This window comes from Xyrauchen texanus, chromosome 33 (assembly GCF_025860055.1).
Source record: "Xyrauchen texanus isolate HMW12.3.18 chromosome 33, RBS_HiC_50CHRs, whole genome shotgun sequence".
Taxonomy (NCBI): Eukaryota; Metazoa; Chordata; class Actinopteri; order Cypriniformes; family Catostomidae; genus Xyrauchen; species Xyrauchen texanus.
Genome location: NC_068308.1, coordinates 11,444,912 through 11,457,658, shown reverse-complemented (window position 1 = coordinate 11,457,658; position 12,747 = coordinate 11,444,912).

Genomic DNA, 12,747 nt, shown 5'->3' with positions numbered 1-12,747 from the left:
ACACAAAGATAGAAAGTGAAAGAAAGAAAACCGAAACCAAAGTCGTTGGTAGATTTTGGAACATACCTAAGGGTAAATTGTCATTTTTTTGTTTGTTAAAGGTATATTCCGGGTTAAGCACAATTGACAGTATTTGTGGCATAATGTTAATTTCAACAAAAACAAATTTTGACTTGTCCCTCCTTTGCTTCAAAAAAAGCAAAAATCTACAGTGAGGCACTTTCAATGGAAGTGAATGGGGCCAGTCCTTAAACGTTAAAATACGCACAGTTTCAAAATATACAGCATTTTAGAATTTACTTACATTAACTACAAGTATAAATGTTCATCGATTTAGAAATAATTAAGACCAATACATCATTTCAAACCTCTAAATCTCATATTTTGATGTGTGAAAGCTTCATGATCAATATGTTATAACAAACGTATTTTCATAATTTATGTAAAGACTAAATATAAAACAATTGGTATCATACATTCCATATTATGAAATAATTCTGAAAAAAACCTACAAACATGTAAGATCCAATATAATTATCATTTGATAACTTCACTAAACAACCCCCATTAGATCCTTTAGTCCAAAAGTTTACTTCATATTTCTTTACAGCTATGTAATGCATGTCAATGTATTACCAGTTTATGCAATCTGAAACACTACAGCACTCAGAAATACTGTGTTTTCTATTCAACCAGGAAGACAGAGGCCACTATAGCTCCAGATATGATCCAAATATGGATTGTAGAAGAAGAGGATACTACACCAGAGCATGAATAAAAGCTCTGTGTAAAATTTTATATTAATGTTTAGACCATTGAAATATGATAAAATAGATGGTTACGAAAATATATGGTTTGGCTATATTTTTCAAGCGATAATTGGAATTTTTTATTGATTTTATGTCTGTATATTTGAAGAATTGTGCATCTGACACTGAACCTGTTGTCTGCAATAGGCTGCATATTCTATAAATATTATGCTTTCTGCTTTATTTGTGCCATTTTCTGGGGAGGATGGTTTCTTGCAGAGGGTTTCTCTCCCAGTGCACAATGTACTTCTCGCTGCAGCCTTAATTTTTCCTCTCCTGAAGCTTCAAAAGTGCCGTGTGTCATCATTATCCTCACTGGTAAGGCTTGGAATTGGGGTACCGCCATGTGGGATAATCACCATGCCTGTGTGTCATCTTTTCAGGAGTTTGATGTGGAATTCCACAAGACTGTTTTCTTGGACTATTCCACCTGAAGCAGAGATGCCGCCAGAGCCCCATCAGGCCTTCACCAAGGTGGTCGATTGGTCGCTGAATTCGCCATAGAATTCAGCACTCTGGCAGCGTCCTGTGGATGTAACGACATGGCTCAATGGGATCTGTTTCTGCATGGGCTCTCTGATAACATCCTCACCTTGGACCGTCCTACGCACTTGGACGACTTGGTGGGTCTTGCCATCCATGTGGATAAATGGCTCGCTCTTCATTGCCACCGCCGGTCTCCACCCTCCCAGACAACAGTGCACCTAGCCAGTTCCACACTGCCCAGCCTATCGTCAGAGCATTCGTCTGAGGAAGAGCCCATGCATGTCGGGAGGACACGCCTCCCTCCTGAGGAGAAACAACGCAACCTCACCCAGGGTCTGTGTCTGTATTGCACCACATTTCTGCTACGTGTCCAGTAAAAGATGCAGCCATAGATTAAATCCCCAGGACAGCCGACACTTCTCCTGGCACGACTTCAGTGGGGTTTGTCAAGTCAAGCATTTCCGGCTCTGGTCGACTCTGGTGCTGAGGGGAATTTTATGGATGTTGAACTGGCCTCCAAGTGGAATATTCCTACTGTTTTCTTGGAGGAGCCTATCACCGCTCGCACCATCAGTGGGACTCCCCTCTCTATGGTCACCCACTCCACACTGCCTCTCATGCTCATGTCTGGAAACCATTCTGATAGCATCATGTTTTTCTCCTCATGTCACCTTCCTCTTCAGTCATGCTTGGACACCCCTGGTTGGTAATCCAAAACCCACACATTGATTGGTCCACGAGCTCGTTGCTGGCCTGAGTCCTTATGTTCTGTCTGACTGTTTGACTTCCCCTGTCGAGTCTTGTTCTGTGTCACAGGATAAGCCAGCGGGCTTGTCCGGGGTACCGGTGGCTTACCACGACCTGAGGGTCTGTTGGTCCCGCACCGCTTTCCTCCCTCCTCACCACATGTACGACTGTGCGATCAACCTGCTTCCGGGTACTTCTCCGCCTCGGGGCTGGCTTTATTCGCTTTATGTTCCAGAGAAGAAAGTCATGGAAAGATATATCAATTAGTCTCTGGCAGCCGCTATCATTCGTCTTTCCTCTTCACCGGCAGGGGCGGGTTCTTCTTTAAGGAGATGAAGGATGGTTCGCTTAGACCTAGCATTGATTATTGAGGGCTGAATGACATCACAATAAAGAATAGTTATCCTTTACTGTTGATGTCCTCAGCTTTCGAACTCATGCAGCGGGTGACCATCTTTAAAAAGTTGGACCTATGCATTGCTTATCACCTTGTCTGAATCAGGGAGGGGGATGAGTGGAGGACAGCTTTTAACACCACTTTGGGGCACTTTGAGTACTTGGTTATGAATTTCAGCTTGCCCAATACCCCACTGTTTTCCAGGGGCTTGTTAAAGATGTGTTTCATGACATGGCCAATCGGTTTATATCTATCTGGATGATATTCTGATCTTCTAGCAAAGTATCCAGGACCATGTCCAGCACATCAGGAGCGTGCTTCGGCAGCTGTTAGAGCAACAGCTCTTCATTAAGGTTGAGAAGTATGTTTTCCACGCACAGTAGGATCTGTTCCTGGGGCTCATCATTTCATCTGAGGGAGTCCGTATGGATCCCAGCAAGGTCAGGGCCATCTCAGATGGGCCAACCCCAGATTCCCGGAGAGCTGTACAGAGGTTTCTGGGGTTTGCAAATTTGTATTGCTGGTTTGTTCGGAATTTCAGTCAGCTTGCTATACCTATGACGGATCTCATCTCCACCAAGGTTCCTTGGGCTCAATCTGCATTTCTAAAACTTAAAGAGGTTGGCATGTAGCAGTCCTGTCACAGCGTTCTTCCTCAGTTGAAAAGATGCACCTGTGTGCTTATTTTTCACATCATCAAAAACCCCAGAATGGAATTACAATGAGGGCAATCGTGAATTGTTGGCTGTCAGGCTGGTGTTGGGTTAGAGGCGCCATTGGTTAGAGCATAGGTCGGCAATCCGCGGCTCTAGAGCCGCATGCGGCTCTTAAGCGCCGCCCTAGTGGCTCCCTGGAGCTTTTTCAAAAATATGAAAATGGAAAAAAAATTGTTTTAATAGAATTTCTGCTGGAGGAAAAAAATGACAAACATTCTTAAAGTTTTTCAACGTTGTAAAAATTTGTGTAATAAATATTTAATTTCAACATTTCTGTCAACGAAGAATTTACGTCATAGACTGCGACACACGTTTCTGTCAGATCGGCGTGACAAACAAACAAACAAACCGGCGGGTGTGTCATGGGCCATGGATCCCAAGGGAAAAAAGAGAAAGATAGCTGAGGAGAACAGAGGATTCAACAGTTCTTGGACCGAATCATTTGCTTTCATTGCCAATGCGGAGGGATTGCCTGCATGTTTGCTTTGTAATGAGAAGTTGTCAAATAACAAAAAGAGTAATGTGGAAAGACATTTCCAGGGAAAGCATGCTACATTTGCAGTCAAGTACCCAGTTGGGAGTGAGAGAAAAAGTGCGATTGCATTACTTCTGGAGAAATTAGAGGAGCGCAAATATAAATTTAAGAAGTGGATTGCATCTCCAAACTCCACTACTGCTGCTAGTTTTGTTGCAACCCGGGAGATAATAAAGCGTGGGAAACCGTTCACAGATGGTGACTACATGAAGGATTCATTCATTAAAATATCAGAGCACCTATTTTCAGACTTCAAAAACAAAACCGAGATAATACAGAAAATTAAAGACATGCCTCTCTCCGCAAAGACAGTGAAGGAAAGGGCCATTAAAATGGCAGGCAACATCACCAATCAGCAAATCAAGGACATTAATTTAGCTCCAGCATACTCAATTGCCTGTGATGAGTCGTGTGATGTGATCGATATTGAACAGGTAGCGCTGTTATGCAGGTATGTTAACTCTGATGGGCCTCAAGAAGAAATGGTCGAATTAATACCACTGAAAGGACAAACACGTGGGGAGGACATATGTGAGGCTGTGCTGAAGTGTTTAAATGACAATGGAATTAACACCAACCACCTGATTTCAGTGGCTACAGATGGGGCACCCAGTATGAGGGGATCGCAAAAGGGGTTTGTGACTTTATTACAGAAAGCGTTGGATCGAAATCTCCTTGCATGTCACTGCATCTTGCACCAAGAAGCACTGTGTGCACAAACATTCCCACCAGAGTGTATGGAGGTGATGAACCTTGTCATCGAGATGGTGAACAAGATAATTGCAAAAGCATTGAACCACCGTCAGTTCTGTGCATTGCTAGATGAAGTTGACAGCGAATATTCCGATCTCCTGCTACACAACAAAGTACGATGGCTGTCCAGAGGTGAGGTTTTGCGTCGCTTTGTTGCTTGTTTAGAACATGTGAAAACATTCCTGAAAAGCAAATATAACACTTACAGCATGTGTTGCATTCATTATAAGGGTTATATAAGGCTTTTAATTTTTTGCAGCTCCAGACAGATTTTTTATTTTTTTTTTGTCCAATATGGCTCTTTCAACGTTTTGGGTTGCCGACCACTGGGTTAGAGGGATCGGGGGTGTCTTTCATGGTGTGGACCAATCATAATTATCTCAAATATATTTGCACGGCTAAACTTCTAAATTCCAGGCAGGCACGCTGAGCACTGGTTTTTGGGCTTTTCGACTTTGTGCTTTCCTATCGGTTCGATGACTTCTAAAAACATCAAGCTCGATGCTCTGTCTCGATGTTTTGAAGTCGAGACCTCCACTGAAGCCCTGGATGCCATTCTCCCTCAATCATGGTTGGAGGGCATGGTATCCTGGGAAGTGGAGTCCAAAATCTGTTCCATTTTACGCAAGTCCGCCATTCCCGCAGAGTGCCCAGCAGGTCTGCTGTTGTTCCTCGATCAGCCCGCACACATGTCCTAAGATGGAGACTATCATCCAATGTAGCCTGTCACCTGAGGGACGACCGTACTCATGGTCTTGATTAGACAGAGTTTCTCCTCCAACCTCTGTCAGTACCTTCGAGGCCCTGGTCTTACATTGACATAGATTTTGTCACCGGTTTACCCCCCTCCCATGGCAACATGGTCACTCTGACCATGGTAGACTGGTTCTCGAAGGTGGCTCATTTTATTCCCCTCCCCAAATTACTGTCAGCTAGGGAGACAGCGGTTGAAGTTGTTAACCATGTCTTTTGCATCCATGGCCTCCCTTTAGACATGGTTTCTGACAGGGGGCCCAGTGTATCTCTAACATCTGGGTAGAGTTCTGTCAACAGCTGGGGGTGAAGGTGAGTCTGTCTTCTGGGTGTCAATCCCCGACTAACGGTCAGGCAGAGTGGGCAAACCAGGACTTGGAGAGGACGTTGCGGTACATGGCTTCCCGGAATTCCTTGTCTTGGAGTTCCTAACTTGTCTGGGTGAAATACACCCACAAATCCTTGTGCTTATCTATGGGCTTATCGACCTTCCAGTGTTGCCTGGGATACCAGCCACTGTCACGGTTGGTGAGTCACTGGTTTGTCCTGTGTGTTTGTTTCCATTTTTCCTCGTATATGGCCAGCTGTCACTGATCAGCCATATCAGCATTGCTTTGAATACCCTGGCACTTTCGGCCTATTAGTGACAGCTGTTATTCATTTTCCCTGCTCTGTTTATACCCCTTAGTGTGTCCGTTTCTTTGCCAGATTATTGTGTTGTGTCTGAGTACCTGACTCTGTCTAGCCTTGATCTGTCTATGCACTGTGTGTGTGTGTGTGTGTGTGTGTGTGTGTGTGTGTGTGTGTGTGTGAGCGTGTATTTATCACTTTGTGGGGACCAAATGTCCCCATAAGGATAGTAAAACCCGAAATTTTTGACCTTGTGGGGACATTTTGTCGGTCCCCATGAGGAAAACAGCTTATAAATCATACTAAATTATGTTTTTTGAAAATGTAAAAATGCAGAATGTTTTCTGTGAGGGTTAGGTTTAGGGGTAGGGTTAGGTTTAGGGGATAGAATATAAAGTTTGTACAGTATAAAAACCATTATGTCTATGGAAAGTCCCCATAAAACATGGAAACACAACGTGTGTGTGTGTGTGTGTGTGTGTGTGTGTGTGTGTGTGTGTGTGTGTGTGTTTCCTCCTGTGCCAGTCTGTTGGTTGGTCTGATCTTCACCAGTATGTGGATTACTCTTCACTTCATTTTGCTGACTGCTCGTCCATCCACTCAGCGCCAGGGGGTCCAGCCATGCCTCACCATCCCTCACCTCATGTCAAGTGCACGGCTTCCATCACTCCCTTTCATCACATGTCAAGCTCCACTTCCTCATCGCTTCTCACCCCACTGCAGTTGGTGCCGGACGATCCCTGTTTCTCTGCCTGTTTGATTACTGCCTTGTGTTAATAAACTGACTCTGTTTATCTCTGCATCTTGGGCTCTTCCTTGACTCCGGTGACAGTGTGATCATGTTGCTAGAACAGAGCTTTTATTGTGTTATGATATCTGGGGCATTGTGTACAGCTAAGTTTGTATTAAATGTTAATTTGATTTATAGGTTATAGCATTATTGTTCAGATTTAGAATTTATTTGTGATATGATGTACTTGACATAAAAGTTTTACATGCACAGTTAGAATTGTATTTTTTTCCAAAACTTGTACTTTTATGGGCAACAGCAGTACCCTCAAAGGTCCACACACTGTACCATTTACATGTCCATTAGAACATATTTGTAGTTAGTACCATAAGTATCTTATCTGTCCCTAAAGAGAATATGTGAGTACCTTTACTTTATTTAAATGAGTTCACATTTACGTACTATATAGTGTGCTGTTCAAAATTGTTCATAATGTTGACAAATTATGCATCTGTATAATTTGTCAACATTATTAACTCTTTTTTTTGACTAGACTATATAGTAAATGTGAAAACTGTTGTACCCCAAAAAGTTTTTGCCAATTGTTTTCTGACAGTATTTATTTCATAGGGAAAATATTGCCCCTTAATCAAACAACTAATTTCTAACACTGCTTCCTCTTATGTTGTGCTGATGCTGTGTCTCTCTGCCTCTCAGCCTCTCTTTTGCTTCCTCTCATGCTCTCTCTTGCCTCAGGCATTGTATCTACTTTTACAGCACAATTGAAGGTGACAGGGACAGAGGGGAGGGAGATGCACCACAGTGTCACCAGGGGCAACACAACACTAGTAAAAGAGCGAAGGAGAGGCAGCATAAGAGAAAAGAACATTGTAAAGACACTGCAAGAAAGTGTTGAAGGAAGCATTGGTTCCAACGAGTTCGGGAAAAAAGTAAGATTATCTAATAGTCACAAAAAGAAGGAATCTTGATTTAAATGGCAAGAACACATAGAAAATTGTATAGGAAAAAAATGCTCATGTAAACATTCTCTGAAGTTCAGTGATTGCATATGTAGGCTAATAATCTTTCTGCAGGCTGTCCCAGGATAAATGACATGAGTTATTTGACAAAGCTTTTCCACTCGGCTTTGTTTTAAAGACTTGATGAATATTTGTCATGGCATGGTTGCTATGGTGACCACCCCGTCTCCCTCTATAGCATCCTCCCTTCACACACACTTTCACCCCAGCACTATAAAAAGATAGAGAGAGATATTTTTATGTAAAAAATATGCATGCCTTAAAGCTATATTAATCTTTGCAAGAAAATCCACACGCAAACCTTTGCACACTCGCACACGCATGGACATATGATCCCACTGACTCCCAAATACAGACATGCACAAGAACAAGCGCACAGTCTCATATTAAAAAAAAACTAAACAATTTAAGCCAACAATCCTATACAATTTCTAATATTTATGACATAGGATGGCTTAATAGTCAAGTGCTTCTAGTCAAGCATTTAGATATACTTGATTGAATTTATATTTCTTGTGATCTTAAAACCTTTTGATCTAAAAGCTTATGCTTAAATACTTTAAATTAGTTGTGTAGAAAATTATTCATTCTGACTCCGTATGAATGTTTTAACAAAGCTAATGCAAAAGCCATCTTATGTTATTTCACAAAAAATCTCAAACTCCCTTTTCTTGTGCTCTTCCTTCCCATCGTCTTAAATGAGTCAGTAAAATGTAAATACTTTTCAGATAAATACCAAAAAGATTTCAAAAATGTCACTTTAGAGCAATAGAAGGTGTTCTTAATATGTAACTGCTTGATACAAGATGTGTGTATTATAGAGATAGTCAAGAGATCTAAAGTCTCACCAGGCAGAAATGAAGTGATCTGGCATACCCCGTTCCCCAACCCAAAACACACACACACACACACACACACACACACACACACACACACACACACACACACACACACACACCAGTGAGGTTTATTTATACCCTCATCTAACTCACATTGCTCTTTTTTTGGCCGTCAATTTAACATGTTAATTCGGGCCACTTAATGATATAAAAATAAAGCGTAAACATATTCTTTTTAATGCAATTAACCATGCTCTCTGGCCTTATGTAAATTCAATTAAATGGAATTTTCCTACCATTGAAATGTTTAAATGGATTCAGACTTCTAATGGATGTTGTTCACACAATTTTTACTGCTTGCTTAATTAACTTAAAATGAGCTAATGCTACACAACTCTTTAGCATTTGGTCTCAACTTAATTTTATTGTGAACAATCCATCTGTGTTCACTTAATCCAATTGTGTTGGGACCATGTGAATAATATTTGTTACATCAATGTATTGCTGAAACCAGGCATATGATTTTCAGTTCCCGGCATCTTGTGCATGGGACTGATTGGGAGAATACGTTTTAAAATTAAGTGTTATTTTAATGTATTTCTACGCAAAATGAAACAAGTAGGAGACTTGTTATTGTTTAATGTTCTGTTATGTTGGGATTTAGAGGAGTTTCTGTCATTTTGAGGTTACCATTATTGTTGGGCTTGAGTCCACCTTACTCGAGTCCAAGTCGAGTCCGAGTCTTAAAACAATCGAGTCTGAGTTAAGTCCGAGTCTAACTCAAGACAGAGTCCGTAACAGGCTGAGTCCAAGTCGAGTCAGAGTTCCGAATTAATCTGTATATGAATCAGAATTAAAATTGTAACCGTAAACTCAATATCAATATTTTAAACTTATTTTAAACTTCACCACTTCACAAAGAAAAACAGTTTGTCAATATAAATGTAACAAAAACCCCTCTGTTGCATTTCATATCTACATTTTATGATTAGTATCCTTCTGAACAGACTTCAAAGTGGTTTCAGAATGAAAGCATATGCTTTAGGTGTATGAAGACAAAACTGTCCTTCAACACAATTCTTATTGCATTCTGTTGACATTTCAATTATTTGTTGCTTTCCTCTACACTCAAACGTAGACTAAAGAAAGTGAAAACTGCATTAGTCATTACAACCAAGGTTATTATATTTCAATTTGATTTAGTTTTATTTAAAATGATCCCTGTGTAAAGAAATAATAGTCTATTCTGAGATTTCTTTCTAAATCTTTTTTCTCTGTCTGCCAACTGATTTGGGAAAATCCAGTACATACAGATGAGTAAACACAGTATTAATTAGCACTCACTGAGAAGATGCATCTCCCAAGTGTTCTTGTGAGTAGCTTGTGGAAGGCTATACCCAAAACGTTTGACCCAAGTTAAAGAAATTTAAAGCAATGCTACTAAATACTAACAAAGTGTATGTAAAGTTCTGACCCACTGGGAATGTGATGAATGTAATAAAAGCTGAAAAAATTATAATAATTCTCTACTATTATTCTGACATTTCACATAAATGAACACAGAAAAGCAAAACATATATACACATAATTAATCTTAACCTCAATCGCCCTCCCAATCCCCAATCCCACCCTGGCCTTAACTGTTAACATGTTATTTCTCCTCTACTCTGTTCACCTCGGCACAAGGTGCTTATACACTATTGGATACTGCACGTCGTGCCGCAGGTAGTTCAGTGAGATGAATGGTGATGGTTGTTAAGTGAAACCTACCTGTGAACGAAATAAAGAGAATTAACTAAATAAAGGTAGTGTTTATTTTGAATAACACCAACAACTCCCTAGTGGTCGCAAATGATATAGACACACACACGCACAAATAAATAAATAAACAAATAACAAATATAATACTAATAACAATAATCACCCATCCATATATGACATATACCCGTCCCATTTTCCACGAACATACTGTACTTCCCCATTCTTCTAAATTACCCCTCCTTCAAGGCCGCCACCCATCCCATCTCTGACCACCACTCTTGAAAATAGGGGGATTCAGCCGACCTCCAGCCCCTTAAAATGATCTGCCTGGCAATCGTGACACTGGTTAAGACACAACACTATATGTGTCTATTTTCAATGTCGAGTCTTGCGCGAAATTATACCGACTGCCTAAAACATTGCACACCAGACTCCTGGATCTCAAACCCCTCAAAAGACATAGGTTATGTCTCCATCCTCTGATTGGCATCGCTAGCAGATGGGTGTTTCTTTAAGACCAAGCCTATACAATTTAGAGGGGGTCCAATAGAACTGATGTAAAATCTTGAATTGCATAAGGCTCACCCTTGCGTCTCTATATGCAGACTTGGTATTCTTTAGAATCCTAGCCCAATCTCCCTCCTCAACTTCAAAGTTTAAATCTTTCTCCCATAATCTCTTGAGAGTGGTTGAGGCTCAATTCCCCAGACTCTGAATTAACAGGAAGAAATACACTGATGTCTCATGACCTTTTCTAAAAGCAGTAATCACCACTCTCATAGTATCTGCCGCTTTAGGGTGGTGTATGCGATTCCCAAAAATAGTAAAGAACAAGTGGCGCAGCTGTATATAAAACTGAGATCTGGGGATCCCAAAATGTTGAACCAAATTTTCAAAGGATCTCAACACACTACTCTCATATAGGTCACTGAGTGTAGTAACCCCCCTCACAATCCACTCCGACCAGCAGAAAGGGGGCTTATTTATACTGTACATAGTTTGGGGTTAAGCCATAAGCTTGAGGCAAAATTTTGATAAATATCTGAATTAAACACTCTGGACACTTGGTGCACAGAATGCAAATGCAAGATAATGGGGTGTAATTTAACTTCTCTGGTTAGATTGATAAAAAAAAAAAAGGCTTTGCAATGGCATAATAGGGGCAAAAACATTCTGTTCAATACAAATCCAAGGAGGGCCTCTTTCAGGTTTTAACCAATGAGCCAAATGTCTGAGACCGAACGCAATGTCAATCGGCCTATATAGCTAACTGAAATGTAATCTGGGACGCTAAACCATTACAAATGAATGACTTCACTATGCTCTCAAATTCCTTGAAATAAGAGAGTGGGACATCTATAGGGAGAGATTGTAGCAGGTAGTAGAATTCTGGAATACAGTTCATTTGAATAACATTAACCTTCCCAATTATCAATAAATGTAATGAAGTCCACCTGCCCACATTGCTTGAAAAACTTTTCATTAAAGAGTCAAAATTAACTATATATAAATCAGACAAATTTGCAGTGAATAAAATACCCAAATTCTTAATGCCCAGTTTGGGCCATTGGAAGGCGCCCGGCTGGAAAGCCGTTTCTGGGCAGTACGCTGTCAGAGCCATAAATTCGGATTTAGACCAACTGACTTTGTATCCTGAGATTTTTAGAAAAGGAATTCATAATTCTGTGGAGGCAAGGCATAGATATAGTGGGATCAGAGATGAATAATAAAATATCCTCTGGGTAAAGCAATAGATTATGCGCCAAATATCTGCAAGACCAAGATTTTGTACATGTCTGAGAAGCATCAATTTTGCTCTAGGAGCTTACACACTTTTGCTTCACTATGATCAAGGACTGTTTACATCAATAGATTAAAGTCTCCTCCCAATATTATATTATGAGGGGTGTCAACGGCTTGCAACATCCCTTCAAGATCTATAAAAAAGCTCTGATCATCAGCGTTAGGTGTGTAAATATTAGCAAAAATCAACCTTTGCCCCTGAATTTCAACTAGAACAATAATGTCTCTTCCAAATGTATCTTTACTCTGTTTGAGACATTTGAGTTGTAGATGTTTACTTATCAATGTAATGACTCGCCTGCTGTTCCTTGAGCCAGCACTAAAGAAAACATGTCCATATCTTCCCAAATTTTTCAGCTTCCAGTGGGGAAAGATGCTTTTCTTGAAGAAACACTATATCATTTTTCTTATGCTTAAGAAAATAAATAACCTTCCTACTTTTTATGGGGTGTCCCAACCCATTCACGTTCCACATGGAGAAAGACAATCCACTCATATTGACATCTGACATTTTTATATTTTAGAAAATATAGATTGTGTGTCAAAAACAAGATTATAAAGACAACATTCCCCATTAGTGCAACAATCAAACCCAGAATTCCCCCGAACCGAGCAAACAGAAAAAAGATAATGTGTGCATTAACCCCGCACACAACAGCGCCAACTGGCGTCCATCCCTCTTGTTGTGGGCATGCTAATACCCTGCAGCCATCCTAAGTATCCATTTTCAATTTGGCCGGGAACATCA